At 43.8% G+C, this 18,796-nt stretch overlaps 1 pseudogene; it reads right to left on the bottom strand.

Annotated features, from left to right (window-relative positions):
• Nucleotides 1–324: 324 nt before the first annotated feature.
• On the bottom strand, nucleotides 325–14,053 carry LOC128083345 (ranBP2-like and GRIP domain-containing protein 3; annotated as a pseudogene).
• Between the last annotated feature and the right edge of the window lie 4,743 nt (nucleotides 14,054–18,796).

The raw sequence follows: 18,796 nt of genomic DNA, 5'->3' as shown, positions 1-18,796 counted from the left end.
CCTTCTATTCCCACCAGGGATCTAAAGGAGAGTGAGTTGGAAGGAAGAAGTCTCCTCTGTGGCCTCACACCTTTCACATGCTGCAAAATCATGGGCTTTGCTCTAGTCTGTGTGTCACTGGAAGAGAGCACCACATTGGAAAATGAGAATCTCGGGGTGCCAGGGCTCCGAAGAATGTGGCCACAACATCTGTCAGAGCCAAGAGGCTGTGGGAGAATCCTTATCATCCCTCTTCAAGGAGATGGCACCGTCTTGCTCCCATTATGAGAGCAAGAGGAGGTTCTAGTCTATGTTCACCTGATGACGAGAATCATACACAAAGGGTAAATGTCAGCCTGTCCAGTTTATTACGAGTGCTGGTCACTGGGGGAGACGGGGAAGGGAAGATAGGAAATAGAAAAGATCAGAGGATGAAGACCTTGGGATGCGGTCAGAAATGAAGGTAGAATCAGATGAGGCGTCATGGAGTTACGGGTCACGCGGGATTAGGTGGTGGGGGTGAGGTGGCTGCATGTGACAACAGCCCTGTGTGAACCATACACCCAAACGCCCCTGTAATTATTCCCTGACCCTGCCTGCTCACATTACGCAGCGACCCACTGCCATATAGCCCCAGAACTCTGGGATCTATGCCAGCCCACCACCAAAGTTGGTCTGCAAAATGCCAGCCCACGACCAAGGTCGGTGCAAGCCAAAAATGAAAACTTGGTTTGCTACAGGTTTCAGAATACAAATGCTATTTAAGGAGGAGTAAAAGGTACTCCATATCTTTTCCTTTGAACAGTTCCTTTGTAACTGTGAACAGAGTTACATTTGGGTCACTGAAGCATTGCCCTGAGATGTTTCCCATTCTCCCCACGCAAAGATTCCGTGTTCCCTTTCTCTGCTGACACTTACTCTGGCAGGACTCCTACTTTCTTTGACTCCTGGACTTCTTCAGGGACTTCTCACGCCTGATGAGAAATGTTTGAAGATGATAACAGATTAGAAATGCATTGTCCCATACTCAAGAGGGAAATTGCTGTGCAACTCTAACGACAGAACGAGAGAGCTTTAGGGTACAGCAGGTTGTGCAGAGCACTGAAGAATCCCTGCTGCTTGTTGCATATACATACAGCTGCCATCACCTACATAGCGTGCTCTCTTGAAATCCCCCAAATGTGGTTTCATGTTGTGCATACAGTTATACTCTGGGAGCCAAAAAAAAACATGGCAAACTCGTAGTATGGGAAGTCTGGATTTGGCAGTAAAAAACCAAAAGTATGATAAACAGTACTCCTCATCATAGAGTATCTCAGACTTGCTATACGACTTGCATTTCATTACAAACCTCTAGAATATGAGTAGTAAAGTAGCGATCTATACTAGATTATTGTGAGCGGATGAGACAGACCTGTGTGTCCTGAATAGAAATATTTCTCCAGGAACAGAACAGCTACGCTCTGTTACTTCTGGCACTGCTTGTGTTTCGCAGGCAGCATTTCACAGTGGACTGACTTGCGTATGTCTAAGTGCATGTGTGATTCATCCATCATGTAATTAGGGATGGGAAAGCCATTTTGAGGAAGTGAGCTCGATTCACTCTCTCTCTTGAGTACTTGCTTAAGGTGTTTAAAGATGTTATTTATTTGGGAAGTACAATCGGTACAGACTGCTCTTTGGAGCCTCTCCTCCAAATGCTAGCTATTACAGGTGATTCTTTCATTTTTAATTGTGTGCTTCTTTTCTTAGATCCCCATTTCTGCCCTGGTGTCCTTTGTGGAAGATCTGGAGGTTGGATACAGCAAACACAACCTATTGCATGCTGCCGATGTGACACAAACAGTCCATGACCTCCTTTTCAAGACAGGTGTAGTGGTACGTACAGGAGTTGGCATCCTTAATATGTAATGAAATGGCAGTAGTTTTTGTTCGGTAAGGAGATGATCATTATCCACAGCAGACCCATTTGTGCTGTAGAAAAAATGTAATTTGCAGTGGCTGTGCTAATGCAAGTAGGCATTTGGGATCACGTAGAAGAATTTGGGTGAGGATATGGGTAACTGTTTTAATTGATGGGAGAGAAGATGAGTGAAAAACGCAAGCTAAATTCTCCCCTCTACCATCAATCTCCTGGCTGAGTCTAGCAAGTCAGTTTGTTGGGATTTCATTTCCCTTTCTGTGAAGAAACAAATTGCCTAAGCTTTCTTCAGAATACAAAATGAAGTAATTTATTGCTTAACTCAGTTTGGCACCCCTTTTTAAGCTATTGCTCACCATTTTCTCTTGCTGTCCAGTCTCCTTGGGCGCTGTCTCCTGAGCGCACGTGGAGGTGGATCCACCTCCATCAGCTGCTGTTCGTCTGGAGGTGGATCCACCTCCATTGGCTCCACTTTCCATCTCCTCCCCATGAGCCTCTTCTTCTTCTGGGGAGGAGGATCCATGTGTGTGAGGTGCCTCCTCGCCTCTTGCTGTTGGTATGGCAGTTGGAGGGCTCGGAACAGTAGGCAGTGACATGAGCAGTGTTCCATGGCAACCCAAAAACGAGAGTTTTTGGAGTTGGGGCCTATGGCCTGAGAGTTGCCCCTGTTTTGAAGGAGAAGGAAGGACATGGAGAACTGAAGGACTCTATCCTGGGAAGGGCTCATCTGTTGCATTGTGCTCGCCAGAGAGAATTTGTGGCACTTGGGCAAAAGGCCCCGTGGAGACTCCCTTTCTTCATCCCGTGCCTCAAATCCATTTGTACTGATGAGTAGCAGGTAGAGAGTCCTCTTCCTGGCAGCAGCTGGGTTCCTGCAAGTGGAGGCCAACAGTACTGTTGCCCAACTGTAGAGGAGAGGGGACAGACACTCCTCAGGAAGCCTAGGGACATGCAGTCAATAAAGAACTGCTGAATTTCAAGGGTGATGTGAATTCTCTTTTCCTGACCTTCCCTCTTGCCCCGTAGCCTAGGAGTGCCAAAGAGAAGGTGATGGTGGGAGAAGGCTGGGATGCTTGTACAAAGCATCAGGGTAACACTGTGACGTTTTACATGGGGAAGGGAGTGTTATATCCAACTACACACAGAATCAAAACCAGCTGTTTTCAACAAATCAGTAGAAATGGCTTGAGCAGATTCATTTGTGCTCACATTTGTTGGTGGTACATTGGTTGCAGCAGTTCTTCAAAGACACTGCGAGTTACAAGCAGGTGACTGGCTACTGTAAACAGATGGGCCAGAGGTAGTAACTGAAAAGGAACACCAACTAAAGAGTTTACATCCAGTTTTATTTCTGACTTGAATGAACATTCCCCAGAGATCAGTTTTACTCATTCATCTCAGAACACTGCAGAAAGGTTTTAATAACTCTTATTCTCTTTAGCTAAACGGTCAATTAAAAATTCAGCATCAACTTACCCTTCAAAGAAGCTTCAGGAAGATTTTGAGCTCTCTGATAACCACCTGACACAGTATCAGTTCCATAGCATTCAGCAGGCCAGTGATGAGATGGCACACTTACACTGCAACTGTTAAATTTCATTTCCCGTATTTCATTCTATTAAAGATAGGGTTTCAATTAAGAGAATGCAAACATATGAAATATAGGTATTTGCAGAAAACCTAAGGAATGATTCCTACGCTCCTTTGCTATTTAAAAGCACTTTCAAGATCTGAGAAAAAAAAAAAAAAAAAAAAAGAAGAGTTAACTGCTACAATAATCCACGATCTGCCCATGCTTTACAAAACCGAGACTGTTCCCTGAAGCTACAAATAAACCCAGAACCAAGATGACAACAGCTAAGCTGAAGAAAGCACAACTTTCTGCACATACAATCCTCAGCATTACTTCCTATATCTGAGTACCAAATTAGAGTTCGTAGGCAACAAAGTTTTACTCTTGCCCTGAATTTAAGCAGATGTTTATAGCATCTGCTTGTAAGTGAAGCTAAGTTCAATGCTTGGATCACAAAGTACTTACCAGAACAAAAAGATCAACTGTTCTGCACTGAATATAGTGACAAAAGTTGTTTACCTTTAAAGCTCCCATTTGCTGACACAGCTTTTGAAGTAAGGACTTGTGATCTTCTGCCCACTGAGGGAGAGCCTTAGAAAAGAAGAAAAGCTTATTGAACTTTGATTTTCTTACACAAATATAACACTTCCCTAAAAGAGTAACCGGCTAATATACCTGGTAGGTATTAGTTGGTGAGAAAGAGAACTTCTTGGGTGATGAAACTGAATATTTCACTTCCACGTGTGCAGCTTGTGAGATATTTCCAGAGGCAAGACTTCCCTCTTCATCGTTCTCTCCAAGCTCCCGGATCACTGCATTCAGCATTTCCATGACAGCTTTAACAGATACCGGCAGCTAGAAATTTATTTGAAACTCTCTGAGGAAGAATTGCCATCACGACTTGCAAGAGACTGTGTTCTGATCAACGGCTGAACAGTGCACAAGGCTTTCTGCAGAAATTCTGGGTGTTTTTTGTTGTTATTTTCCCCCAGGAAAGCCCTACATCTGTTAACATTATCGTAAGAGGACAATTCACACAAGCATTAATTCTTTTACTTACTTTGTCAGCTACTGACAGGTCAGAGGAGCTTTCATCAATGATCTTCATCAGGTAATGCTTCCTTTTAACAAGATGGGCTTTGCGTTCTTCTTGTTCTTGTGTAGCATATCATCACTCTCAACCTCCTCTGCCTTTCTTTGACAAAGCTAAGTAACAGCATATCGATTAGGAAGAATTGGTCAGAACACAAGTGACAGAAAAGCATTTTGAGGTAATGCAATTTACAAACTTACAGTGGCAAGATTCCAGTCCTAAACCACATTCTTAATAGCTTCAAACGCTAATAAAGCATGATCAGTTTTGCCTTCAGCCGCATCCAGCATTGCAAAAGCTACACGTGCCTCTTCTTCATAGGTCTTCCAGGTTGCAGACTACAACCAAAGCGAAAGACAAGTCACACATAACAGAGTCTGGACACTTGGAACAGTCGGTGACTGTAAGCATCTAGTAAGTAGGCGGATAGGAGGAGGTTAATACTATTCCTGGTTTCCCTGTATTACAGGAAAACAGCTTTTCAGAAAGCTGCTACTAAGGGAGTTCAGTGTCTTCCAATCAGAGAGTTTTAAAACTCAGATGAGTTCAACAGAAAGATACTACCAAATCTCAGCATTAGCAGTACAGTGATAAAAAAATAAAACCACCACCACCCATCAACACACAAAGCCAACCAAAACAAAAAACAAACCAACCAACCAACAATTCATATGCAAGCCTGTGACATACAACCCCTCTTACTCTCCTCTTTGAATAATCCATCAGTACCTGGACGTCCACACTATGGAAATGCTTGAAGAGAGGATCAGCAGGTTCAGGAATACTTCTGTGCTTTTTGATAGTTTTCAAGCTAAACAAAATTTTCTTCCAGTAGTAGACGCTTCTTCCAATATATTCTTTCTGGTCGTAGGAGTTCAGGCTAATGCCCTGTTGAAGAAGAGAAATTCAAACCATTACAAAAAATTCAAATAAAATGTTATTCATACTTTTTCTTCTCTGATACAGTTGTTTTCTTGAGCAGTTTCAAGAATTTTTCTCTGACACTTGGGAGGTATTTCAGAAGGTCTCTCTATAGACGCAGAAAGTAACACGGGGAGAAAATAACACTGCTTTTACCTGTGCTGTTAAGAGAGTAGTGAGGTAGAGTACTTGTCAGGCAAGGTAGTTGCTCCGGTCATGCCATCAAAATTAGCAGCACTTCTCAATACTACATTCTCATCTGATTTTATTTAGTCTGTTAAGTTTGCAAATTAGAGAAAAACAGATGGTATTTATTTACAGATGATCTTAACTTACTGGTTTTTTGCAGGCTTCTTGCCCAGTGTATAATTAAGGCAGGCTGAAGGCCGTGTTTCTCCAGGGCTCACACAGTACTCAAATCCATGCTGTACAAGAAGCTTCAGTTTGGCTGCCGAGTCTGGTCTGAATATCAAAAGAAATATTCCTCAATTAGCATTCCCTCTTTTTCATCTGTTCACATGTCATTTGTTTGATGAACACAACAAGCAGCTTTAGTCCTAAGCTAGCTCTTCTTTACAAATGCAATATCAGAAATGTAAAGGCTGTTTTTAGAAAGTTCTTCACCATCTCACACTCCTACAGCAAAAAACCATTCAAAGGAAGTCAAACAAAAGGAACTGGTTTTACACAACCCATGGCAATCAGTTCAGAAGTCCTCTGGAAGTTTGGTTCCAATACTTCCAAACTGAAGAATTCTTACGTTGTTTTTTTCTGCATGAGAGTACACACAGCATCCCACCAGGATTTTTGCTTCTCAGTACAGTACTGTTCGCACAGCAGCAATGGTAAGAAAGGAGGATGATGTGTGCCATGCTGAGTATTAAACTTCTCTTGCAGTTCTAAGTTGCTAGTGAACACCATCCCAAGTAAAAAAACCTGTTTTGGTAAAAATAAACAAACAGAAGGTATTAGGTACCAAAAAACCGGCATTTAAATGCATTTAAGAACTTGGGAAGCTTGCTTACTTCAAGGACCAACAGGCATATGGATTCAGGAGCATCTGTTTCCATTCTCGATGTCTCGTGGGGCAAGTGAAAAAGTTGTTGTAATGATCTGCGCAGTGGGAATAACACTGACACAGAATTCCACTGCAAGCCAAGCCATGCAAAGTGCTGGAGACTACAGCTGTGCATCCAAACAGCACCTGTGTAATAACAAGGGTTGTGGGAAGCTAGGGTCTGCATCCGAGTTAGGAAGACCTGCATCTGATCAGAGCTGGGTTTCACTGCAAGAGGAGCGAGCTCTGAATATTTCTCCCATCAAAGCACTTCCCCACCAACCTCCTCCCACCTGCTCACCTCTAACAAGCTGGAACTAAGAATTTTCAAGTAAGATGCCGCTTTCTTCAAGTGATTTCTGCACCTGTTCACATTACACAAATAACTCCTGCAGAAGCAATAGCTACTTCATAGTAGTGCACAACCGAAGTACATTAACACTTGTCAATAGTTTTGACAAAGCAAAAAATGGAGATAACATCACACTTCTCTAACAAGGGAAATCTTTGGCCTACGAACAAGAAGCACAAACCGTTTTTTAAATTGTGCATTACGTATTTAAAAACATGATGAACAAACTTCTTCAGAGAGGCCGTAGTAGCATAAACTTCTATTTTATACATAAAACAGATATATAGATATAAAACACATGTAAAGAGAAAGGGCCATAAGCCTTATTGCTTTGCACCCTGGTCGGCAGTTTTAGACTGATTAGTCTACATGTTTCTGACCACTAACAGCTAAGGAGGAGGCTACTAGCATTCTACTCTTGTTACGCTCAAATTCAAAGCCAGACTTCATCATCAAGTTAAGCTTAAAAAAATGGGAAGATCTCATTAGTTCACAACTCATCCTGGAATTATTTCATTTTTATGCCTCTAACCTGTGTTCACAGATTACACATAAATAAGTACAGGCTTCCTATCAGCACTTACCAGCGTACAATCACAAAAAGCTCAACATGCAGCTTCAACTGGAAATGAATAGGAACAGACCAGAAGACAACAATGTGGAAGCAGGAAATATGTGAGAAATTCTTCAGAACCTGGCATGACGATACTGCCTCTCAGCTGCAACTGAACGTGAAACTTCTTGCAAAGCACCCTCTCATTAGGGGAATGATGAACAGCTATGACAGACACTGGTCTGTTGCTGCAAATGAAGCACTTGGAGAAGAACCTCTGATACAGAGTCACATGTATGCAGAGTTTAAGTAGCATCTCTTACCAATATTGTGTTCAGTAAGTTCTCCTTGCTCTCGTGACTGGGGACTGATCTCCCACATCATCTGTGCCGAGAAAAGATCTCTCTTTAGAAGCTCCACTCCCAGAGAGGCTTTCAAACAGTGTAAATAGACCACTTTTGTTTGCAAAAGATTCCACAGTCTCTTTCAAGAAGTCCTCCTTGCCGTGGCTTAAGTTCAGCAACATACGACCTAGAAAAACATAATGTCACGTAAGAACACTCAACTTAAACAAGGACAACAATGTTTGATGTAGTGGGTTGTTCCTGCTGCTTTAGACTGGGAAGCAAGATTTCCCCTTATGATATTTGCAAATTTCTAACTTACACTCTCCCTATAATTAAGTCACTCTTTTAGCATAAGGGCTGACAGAAGTCCCAAGGCATTTATAAGTCCAGTTCTCCAGTTACTGTGTATTTTTATTATAAGGGCACTGCAATTGTCTTCAAAATAAGTAGCTGTCAGTCTCATCTATTCAGGAACAATTCAGCCCAATGCCTGGTGTTTTCTTTGTTTTCATCTACAGCCCATAGGATAGTGAAGACTGAAAATGACTATTTCAGCTTTACCAAGAAAGAAAAAAAAAAAGCAAGAAAGAAAAAAAAAAAAAAAGCAAGAAAGAAAAAAAAAAAAGCAAGAAAGAAAAAAAGCAAGAAACCTGTTGGAACAGGAACAAGAGTGACAGGAAAAGAGCAATATTTTCTTTTATTTTCTTTTACACTTAGGACTAGCAGTGCTAATACACAAATAGTGTATTAGTAGGCAGAAACCAGCAGACTAGGAGACACTGAAAGTTAAATTCTATCTTAATGTCCTGGAGACAAAAAGAAAAAGCCCAGTACGTGTCAGGATCAAACCACTGTTCTGCATTTCATACGCAGCCAAAATGCAGAACGTTTCATGGCATGTTCCAAGACACAAAATGTGCTCTTTAACAAGCCTTTAACTCTGACATTAGCTGCTCATAAGATTAAAATGGAACTACGGAACATTTGTAATTATTAGTTTTTATTACCAGACTGGCTTTTTCGGTCGCAGGCCAACATTTCCAGTGTATCTTGCCCAGCACGATCTCCTCTCATTAGTTTTGACTTTGGTTTAGGAATCCGGTGAAGAAAGAAAAGAATTGCTACAGCTTCTTGACAATAAAAAGCAAATCACTTCATTTAGTCTTAAAAGTCAGGAAACAAGCTTCTTTCTTTTCAGGAAAGGACACGAGGTGAGTAACTGAACAATTGCAAACAGCTGTAAGAGTGCACAAGAGAAAGCGATGTTTTGAGCGCAAGCACTTGTGCAAAAGGAAAACTGATTGTATTCCATAAAGCAAAGAATTAAGCTTGATCAAGCTCTGCTGTCTATGCAATAAGTATGTGAGAGCTACTCAGGTCATTCCCCTCCCTCCCGTATCAATAACCTTAATATTAGTTAATTTAGCTGCATTACAGAGAAAGGAACAGCCTACAGGAAATACACTCGTTAGCCCTTAAGAGTCATTTACTTCTGACAAGTGAAACAGATGAAATTTTCTTCACACCACTTGAAATCTTTTAAACAAGTATGGAAGAGTAAGATTTGGCGAGGAGACAGCCTTAAAAACAGCAGCTAGTTTTTGGAATGCAGGTATTCAGTGTGTGTACAGCGAGAGCATTCAACTGCAACCACTACAGGCACAAACTGAACAGGGACTTACATGGAAACTTTTCAGGTATCACAAGGCTGCGAGTTCACATGCATCTCTCCATCGTACCTCGCTGTTCTAGGCCATTTTCACAGCAGGAAAGTTCCAGCATGCATGTAGAAGTGTCCTTTCATTTCAAGGAAGGTACGAGACAGCTCATCAGGTCCACTCACACACGGTCTCACAGAGTGAAGCACACAATCTAAACTGGAACATAGAAAACATTCCTTTTCAACCAAGTCCTGGCCTCCCATTTATACTAGACCCCTATCACCGAGTCTTCTCTGAGGCCTGTAGCTCAGACACACAGCTTGGGGATCAAGCCTAGCAACATTTTTTCTTAGTACAGAGCAATTAGTACAGAAAAACTCCTCTCCCATCCACAAAATGGCTACTCACTGAAAATGATGCCTGCTAGAAGTTCTGTCACCCAGAAAAAATATTCAATTTTTTTTTTTTTTTTTAATAGAACAGTTAAAACAATACCTTTCAAGGGCCCCTCTGCTTTCTTGAACATCTCTAGAAGCAAATGTCACTTTAACCAAGCTAGAATAGGCCAGCAGATGATCCTTCCTGACAGCTCTCCAATTATTTTTTACCAGGCTCCAAGTCTCGTACTGATTCAAGGTTTTCCTAAAGAATAAAGTTCATTAGAGAATGAGGAACCACCATCCTTACATGAAGGCAAGAGGTTCTCCAGAACACCTTGCAACATAATCCAGTTTCCCAGGTGAGACATTAACATATTTTTCAACTCTGGAAGGCTTAAGAAAATCCTAAGTAAATCATGGGTTTCCACAGACACTGCATTTGAAGGAGTTAAGCCATTTGAGAATTAGCTGCCATTGTAAAGATACTAAGAGAATAACACCAGTTTCAAGGACATGGCAGATTATGACAGGACCAAAACACGATTAAATACCTCAAACGTCTTTATGACGCACAAACACCATTCCAAACTGAAGCCCACAGGTATTTTCTTCTCCGCCTCCTGACAGTGAAGCGCAGCATCTCTTAATCTGTTATTTGAACAGCAACCAGTCTGATGTTAAGGTAGGGATTGTCTGGTCTCGCACAGAGCTCGGTCTGAATCATATCACAGAGCTGATTCCAGCTATCTTCGCCTTTACACTCCAGCAACTGCTCCTATCAAATACAAAGACAACACGTTAAAATTGCATTCTCCACAAGAGCCTCTTCAGCAACTACATTACCTGACTGCTTTCTCACCGCCACTACAGACTACATTACTCAAACTGCTCTGCAAAGCTCAAAGGTGCTACAGAGAGTTTGGAAAGCATTTTAGAAGTGAGAAAAGATTAAAAAACCAAAAAACAAAAAACTCTAGAGTTTGCATCTTGTAGATGCTAAGTTAGATGCTAAGTTGTCAAACCATCTGGTTCAAATTTGCCATACTTTGATACAGAGCAGCTTGTCTAAAAAAAAAAAAAAAAGAAAAAAAAAAAAAAAAATAGCCACGCAAAAAACCCCAAAGCACAAACCTCTCAAGACTTCAATTTCATTGCTGTTGTGTTCCAGAAAACTAACGCCTGTACAAAAGTGAGATCATATGACTGAAAGCATTTACATATATAAGAGCATCTCCTATACTCAACAGTTTTTAACTCAAATAAAAAAACCTAGAAAGCAGAGTAGTCACGTAACAGAGGCAATATCACCTATCTAATCTTGACCTCTTGGATACTATTACTACCACTGTCTTCCCATCACTTGATGCAACTAAAGTTACTTCTAGGCACAGAACAGAGATCAGAAGCTGGAATTTACCTTCAATCTGTAAGCAGCAGGATTCCCAGGGAAGAGCCTGGCAGCTTTCTCAACCCAGTACTCTGCTCTTCCATTGTGATGTCGTTACTGCATAGCAGCTCTGCGATCTTCAGTACAAGATCTTTCTGCGCAGGATTCAGCTCCACAGAACGCTGGTTTTCCCCATGCACACACAGAAGAAAAAAAGGTTACTAGCAACTTGATCTTGCAGTCTATATAGAACAAGAAAGAAAACATGTCCCCCACTCAATAGACCCAGGAAGTCAAAGCAGAACTATCAATAGGAGTAGGAGCATCTCTAGCCTAACCTATTATGGAGGCTTCCGGATTCAATCTCAGAGAATGATGGCACTCCACTGTGCTGGCAAAATACTTTTGTGTGTATCCTCTCCCTCCTCAGTGCCCAAACAATGAAACGTGCACCGTGAAGTTCACATTTATACAGAGCTTGCCTAATCAGAACTGCATTTGCCCCATTTCCTCTATCTCTGAGGAAACAAACAAATAAAAAAAAAAAAAAAGCCCACCACTAACAACAAACTAAACAATGCAACTGAAAAACACTCTCAGTCCAGTCTTTCAGTAGAAGCTGTACTGCTGTCACTGTAGTATCCCTACGGCAGAATTCTACAGGGCTCACAGATTCTCAGTCCAAAGGGCAGCAGGAAGAAGACCATCACAGAAGGAAGCACAAAGCTCAAGTCCACTTACAAAGGAATAAAGCAGGACATCAGGGAGGTGAGTGAGGTGCTTACCTTGTAACACCCAAAAGCTTTTTCTGTGTTATCCTGAACTTTGTAGATCTGTCCCAGAAACCTGTGAGCTTTGGGATCTTTCTCTCGGACACTGAGATAAATAGATGTATATCTACAGAGTAAATAAACAAAGAAAAAACAGAAGGATCAGTATTCCTCAGTATTACAAGTCCCCCCACACCCTGCAGCTAACGCGGGACTTTAATCTGTCATACAGGATATCTAGCCATGTTTAGTTCAAGGGGCTTGATCTAGACCTTCAAGTAAGGAACAATATTATTTCTACACGTACAGACGCTGCATATTTGCCTGCAAGTACTGGCCTTTACTAAATAAAGCAGTAGCTCACAGAAACTGGAAGAAGAACATAATACAATGGCAGAAAAGACATTTCAACCAGATGGGTTTGTACAGCACCACATGACTACCCATCCTTTAAGTTGCTGTTTTAGGAAGATTTAAATGGCAACACATTCTCCCATTTACTGCTACCTTAAAACAGCACGGCAACAGTCTTGATTTCTCCACTCTATTTCATTTAGCTTTCCTATCACACTTTAAAGAACAGAACAACCAACATATGTAACATTTATTACCTTTTAGCAAGTTCGCATACTTTTATCTCAAAGTACAGCTTAGCAAAAAAGAATCCTTTCAACGATCTCTGAAGGAAAAAAAATATGACAGGTACATTTTAGATGTACAGTACTTTTGAAGTAATTGAGTAGGAAATAAAGGAGACCCTTCTTTTCAGGGGTGCGCAATATTTCCTAAAGCTTCTTCACAGCTATCAGCTCCAGTTCACTCCTTGCACTCAGGGCTTTGTTTTCAAAAGATACAGGATTAAGAAAATAACGTTTCTTCCCAATAACTGGCAAAGGCTACCTAAGCAAAATTGAGGTTAGTAGCAAAGCAAGCAAGTCTTCATACTTGTTACTTTTCACAAGCACACTTCTGACTAAAGAGAAAAGAATGGGGTCAGCTACATATAAGCTGTGTCTCTTGCATCCTATTTACATTGCAGAAGAAAACAAATGCCACAAATTAAGAGTCCAGCTCTTCCTGTCCATGCTTCTGTCACCTTCCTCTCTTGCCTGCCCTGCATCCTTGTAAACAGGGCTGGAAAGAAACTTCAAAAGAAATGCTGGCAGCCTTGCTCAACCCTCCTCTCCAAAATCAACACAACGGGAAAACCAGCAGCTGACCGCGCTACACAGCCAGTCGTAAGCATCACTAAACAGATGAAACTAAACCCGCAGCAGCTGGCCTCGAGCACGACAAAAGGAGAGGGAATATCTTTTCGCTGAGCCCCGCAGCGGCAGAGCGGCACCTTTCCGCGTGACGCCGCTCCTCCCAGCCGCAGCAGGCGGCTCACCGCCACCCGCACGCGTTTTCCAGAGAGCACGGAACCACTCGGCCGCCCAACCACCGACGCACGATGGCAAAGCCATTTCCCCCCGCCTCTCCTTCTCTTCCTATCGGCATTTCACAACGCCGCCGCAGAGACAGCAACAGCAGCCGTACGGCAGCCAAACGACTCCGGAAGCTTAACGGTACGCGTTCCCTATTCCGGCTCCTTGAGAAAGGGAAGACTGGAAGTCCGGGAACCTGGAGGAAGCCGAACTCCGCCACGCCACCGAGCCCCTTCGAAAGCCGCCGAGGGCTCACCGGCTTTAAGAGGCGCGCAGCAGCAGCAAGCCGCGTTTTGAGGAGGCGACTCAGCGCCCACCCACCTGCGCTTCCGGCGGCTTCCGGCGGCCCCTCGTAATCTCCGACCCACCGGCGCTCCCCGGAACGAGAACGCCGCGACCCCCCTCCCCCGTACTCGAGGAACAAGGCCGCAAAGCGCCGCCCGGCCGGCCGGCCCTGCGCCTCTCCTGCACGGGCCCCCGCTGGCCATCCCGGGCACCGGCCGAGCCCGCGGCACTCACCTCTGGGAGAGGAGGCGGCGGTGGCCTGCACGGAGGAGACGTATAGCATTTATATATTCGTTGATATATGTCCTGGTAAAGCAGATTTCATGTGCAGTTGTGATAGCGGGCTTCCTGCAAGCAGGAGAGTGCCCGGAAAACAGCGTTCCGTCTTTATCCCCTGCTGCCCGACGCTGATCTCTTTTTCTCCTGGCTCCTTGGCTGAGTACTGCAGGTTCTCGTTCTTTCACGGCGTTTTGCTAATCATACAAATACCATGTAAACAGAAATCCTTACCACCCAAACACAAATATCTTAATTGGTTAATTGCTTTCTTAAACAAACATCTGGTTGTAACGTTTGGATGCCTACTTTACAACATAAACAGAAACATAACCTCTTAACTGTTTAATTACTTCTAGCATTTGTGCCTTTTATACTGGTCATCATTCTGGTCATCTGTCTGTCCTTGCATAAAGATAAGCTGGGAAGGAGGATAGAGGGGAGCATCTTGGAGCCTGCCTACAGCATCCTAACATTCCCACAGAGTGGGACAGCTCTGCTTTGCATAAAGGCCCTGACTCCTTCTTTCCCTTCTGCTTCATCACCTGTATTTTCTAGATCTTCCTTGACTGCAGTGGCTGTTGTGTCATGGACATTCCTGCATGTCCTCAGCTGTTATCAGCAAGCTTGTCCCAGTTTTTGTGTCTTCTTGCAGGACTTTATTGGAGACAGCTAGTGATAGATGGAGATAAAATGAGGGATTCCTTCGCAAACTGTATCTTTAAGTGTCCAGAAGTGAATGAGCCTACGACTCACCTGCAGTACACCATGAAAAAGATTCTCTCATTTTGGTTACTTGAGCTATTATAGAATAACATCATTCATTAACTGTTGTGTGGTCTTGATCAGACCAACTGCTTGATCAAGGAGAGCAAGCAGAAGTCTTTTGTCAGCAATCTGACGTCTCTGCAGATCAATGAGCAGCTGCCTATGGGAGCTGCAATTGCCCTGGCATTCTCTGGCCAAGCAGAACAACAGGCCACCGAGTTCAGCCAACTTCTTCACACAGCTGCTGGGGGAAACACAGGTGATGCTTCGCTGGGTCTCACACTGGCCGACAGGGAGCTGGTCAGGGCTGTGATAGTCAGGGCAGCTTTGGCTGCTTTCACCTGACATGGACCTGATACTTGCAGAGGAGTGTGAAGGCTCCAGCTGATAGAGTTTCCTTACAAGTAAAAGAGTAGACAGGGATGGTGCAGGCCTACTGTTGTGTTAATAAGCACAGGAGCAGAGAGGGCTGATGTACCTCACGGCTTCTTTGCCTCTGTCTTCACCAGCAATGCTTCCCTGGCTTTCATGCCTGAAGGCAGGATTCTAGAGCACAACTACCAAATGACAGGAGAACTCCTCGACAGCAGCCCTGCCAAGGTCTTGGGCTTCCCTGGTAGACAAAAAGCTTCACCTGTGTCAGCAGTGTGTGCTGGTAGTCCAGAGAGCCAACAGTATTCTGGACTGCAACAAAAGAGTGGTGGGCAGCAGGGCAAGGGAGGCGATCATCATTCTCTACTCTGCCTTCATGAGGCCCCAACTAAAGTACTGTGAATCCTCTTGAACTTTTTTTTTTTTTTTTTGGGGGGGGGGGTAATTTTCTAAAAACAAATCTGTAATACTGAGCCCTGCAGAATTATAAAAGTGTAATATTCTGTATTTCATGGAACACAGTGCACCAGAACACTTCCTGCCCAGAGTCTGCATTCTTAGGTCATAAAATCAAACAACTATAGACTTATTATTGGCCACTTCAGTGATGTGAACTAGTGGAAGGTGTCCCTGCCCATGGTATGAGGTTTGGAACTGTTCATTAATGTCCCTTCCAATCCAAATCTGCGATTCTATTAATTTGCATCATAGGAAGTGGAAAAAACTCACCACTTGTGTGCAGGAAAGGGTGGGACAAGGACGGTCACTGCCTGATGGGACACAGAGCAGTGTGAGAAGGGAGCAGAGGCCATGCTGTGAGGGACAGCAGCAGCTCGCATCGCATCAGGAGGCAGAGAGGTGGGAAATGCGCAGAGGGCACTGAGAGCTGGAAGGCAGCACTGCGACCTGGTGGGCAGTCAGGGCTCACAAAGGCAGCAGTGCTCTGGGAACCCACCATGATGCCATCTCAGGTCCGGATGAACAGGGAATGAAGGGGTGAATGGTGTCTGAACTGCCAAATGGGAGTATGGGTATAGCAAACGAGGGGAAAGTGGAAATATAGTATGTGAGAGCTGATAATGGGAAACGACTGCAGCAGAGAGAGGGAGGACTGAGTGAATGAAGGTCGGTGGAAAAGATGAGGAGCTGAATGCAAGGGTCCAGCTGTGTGTGGGCAGGGTGGTCAGTGCTGCACTGAGCAGACGCTGCCTGATCACTGTGCTCTCCTGCTCTCATTAAACCCTGCTCCTGGGTATTGCTGTGTGAATGCAGCCATTGTGTGTGTTTGGGGTGAATGTGCTGGCCAAGCTCAGGTGGGACTGAACTTCCCCAGAGGATTCTGTTTGGGATTGTACATACTGGAGGCATTTTGGTATAAGCATCAATTAAAAAATGGGGATTGGTGTTTTCCTTACTACTTCTTGACTACCGAAAGGAGGTTGCTAAAAGCCTCTGTTTTACCAAAACTGTTTTAATTTATTTTTCTCTTAACATAAGTTTTTGTGAATTACATTGGGTTGGCCTCGGGAAAGAAGGTCCCAAGGTGTCAGAGATCAGCACTTAACCATAGAGTTAGGCAGTTGTGCTTGAGAAACAGCTGTATTTTTTGAGTGAATGGTCATTTATAGAAGCAGAAAAACCATCTTTGATGCTAAATTAAAGATGAGTGTTCAACACTTGGTGCCATTATAGGTAAAAATACTCAGACTCCATTTACCAGGAAGAAAATCCAGTGAACATGGATAAGGAGCAGTCGTTGCAGGTTTCTAGGCACTGCTTTACCACACAAGTGAGCGTTTATGTCCAGCTGGAATGTATTGGGCAACTTCTTTGGCATGTCCACTACTGATATTATATTTCAGGATAGAAAGAAAAAGTGAAACATTAATGAACAAAAAATGTTCAGTTTCAAGATGCTGTTTGGCATGATGTTTAGCTGTGGGAATTAGCAAGGATGGCAGAATTCAGGAGTTTTTTCTTTAAATGGCTCTTCCTGTATTTCAGCACTTGCACTGCTAGCTCCATCTTACAATATCCAGGCTCCACATGGAGCACCCTCAGTGCTGTCAGCTCCTGCAGCCAGTTTTAAACATCCCTAAGCTGGTTATTTCAGAACTGAAAATATAGCACTCATTTTCCTGTCAAGGCCACTGTTTGCCCTTGCCAAGTCTGGAGTTGTAAATCAAAGTTATTTCTGACACAGTGCAGCAGCTGTGAGAGAGGAGGAGGAAAAATGTGAAAGAAAGAATATTGCAGACACCACGGTCAGTGATGAAGTAGAGGAAGAAAGTGCTCCAAGTGTCAGAGCAGAGCTGCTCCTGCAAGCTGTAAAGAAGACCATGGTTGCCCCTGGCAGACCCTAAAGAACGACATCCTAGCAGATTCCTGCACTGCGACTTGTGAAGGACTCTGCATGGGAACTGTTGAGTCCCAGCCTGAACCACTGGTTGAGCACCTGTGGGAAAGGACCAGGTCAGCCATGGGAGCACAGGTGAAGGCAATTCAGCTGTGTAACAGGAAGGGCTGGAGCCTGGCTGCACCTCCCTTAGGCCCCATTTCAGGGCTGACTGCCACAGGAGAAGGATCTCTGTCTGGAGATCCCTCCTTGGTGGAAAATTCCCCTGCAAACCTGCAGTCTACTAATGGAGCTGCCATTACCCAATCAATCAGAGCATTAACCACAGTCACTAGTCATAGCAATTAATAAGCTATTTGGAGAAAATAAATAAAAAGCGAGAAATCCCCACAATCTTCTACTTCTCACCACTGGAAGTACAGCAGGCATCCCTTCATCCTCACCACCACAAAGTGTCAGCAGTCCCAGCAGTGCCTGTCTCCAGTCCTGCCCCTTTCAAGTCCCTTCCTGCCTCTGACGTAGCCCTGACCAGGCCCTGCTGTGCCCCCATTCCCTGTTTACCCATCCCTGTTCCTGTCCTGTCCCTGATCCTCCATCTCCTTGCCCATGTTCTGGTCCTGTCCCTGTCCCTACCCTACCACTACCTCCACACCCATCCTCACCCTTTTCTTTATCCTGTCACTGCCCCTGCCCCTCTCCTTTCCCTTTCTTGCCCATCTCCTGCCCCTGTCCCTATCACTTGCCCTGTCCCTACCCTAGACTTTTCCCTATCTTGCCCCTGTCTCTGCCTGTCCCTCTCCTGTCCCCTTCCCTCCCCTGTCCCTGTGCTGTCCCTGCTCCATGCTGCTGACAGAATCTCCTGGGAGCCCACCACAAAGCTGAAAGAAAACTGTAAGACAGAAGAACAGAAGTGTACCACAACTTTTAGAATAATAAAATCTCAGATTCCGGGTGTCATGGAATCATAGAACCACAGAACCACAGAGTCATAAAACCACAGAATCGTGAATCATATGGGTGGGATGAGATTCCAAAAGTCTCATCAGGAGATACATGTTCTCTTTTTTAATAGCTGACAGTCAGAAATCACCATGTTCTATCCAGAAGTCTGTATCGCATACCTGCAGTGGAAATAGTGATGCCTCTGTCTGTCACTAGGACACACAGACTGGGAATCAAAGGCTGAGAGTGAAAAGGTTATTAAGTTTCGAAGTCATTGGACTATGTGCCTAACTTTCAGCAGAACAAAGATGTCCTACTGGTTTTGTTCCCATTATGGGAACAAAAAAGCCTCCTGTCATAGTTTCAAATAAAGTGA

The sequence above is a fragment of the Tympanuchus pallidicinctus genome, unplaced genomic scaffold (assembly GCF_026119805.1).
Source record: "Tympanuchus pallidicinctus isolate F22 unplaced genomic scaffold, pur_lepc_1.0 scaffold24, whole genome shotgun sequence".
NCBI classification, from domain to species: domain Eukaryota; kingdom Metazoa; phylum Chordata; class Aves; order Galliformes; family Phasianidae; genus Tympanuchus; species Tympanuchus pallidicinctus.
This window is presented reverse-complemented; position numbering and strand designations above follow the sequence as displayed.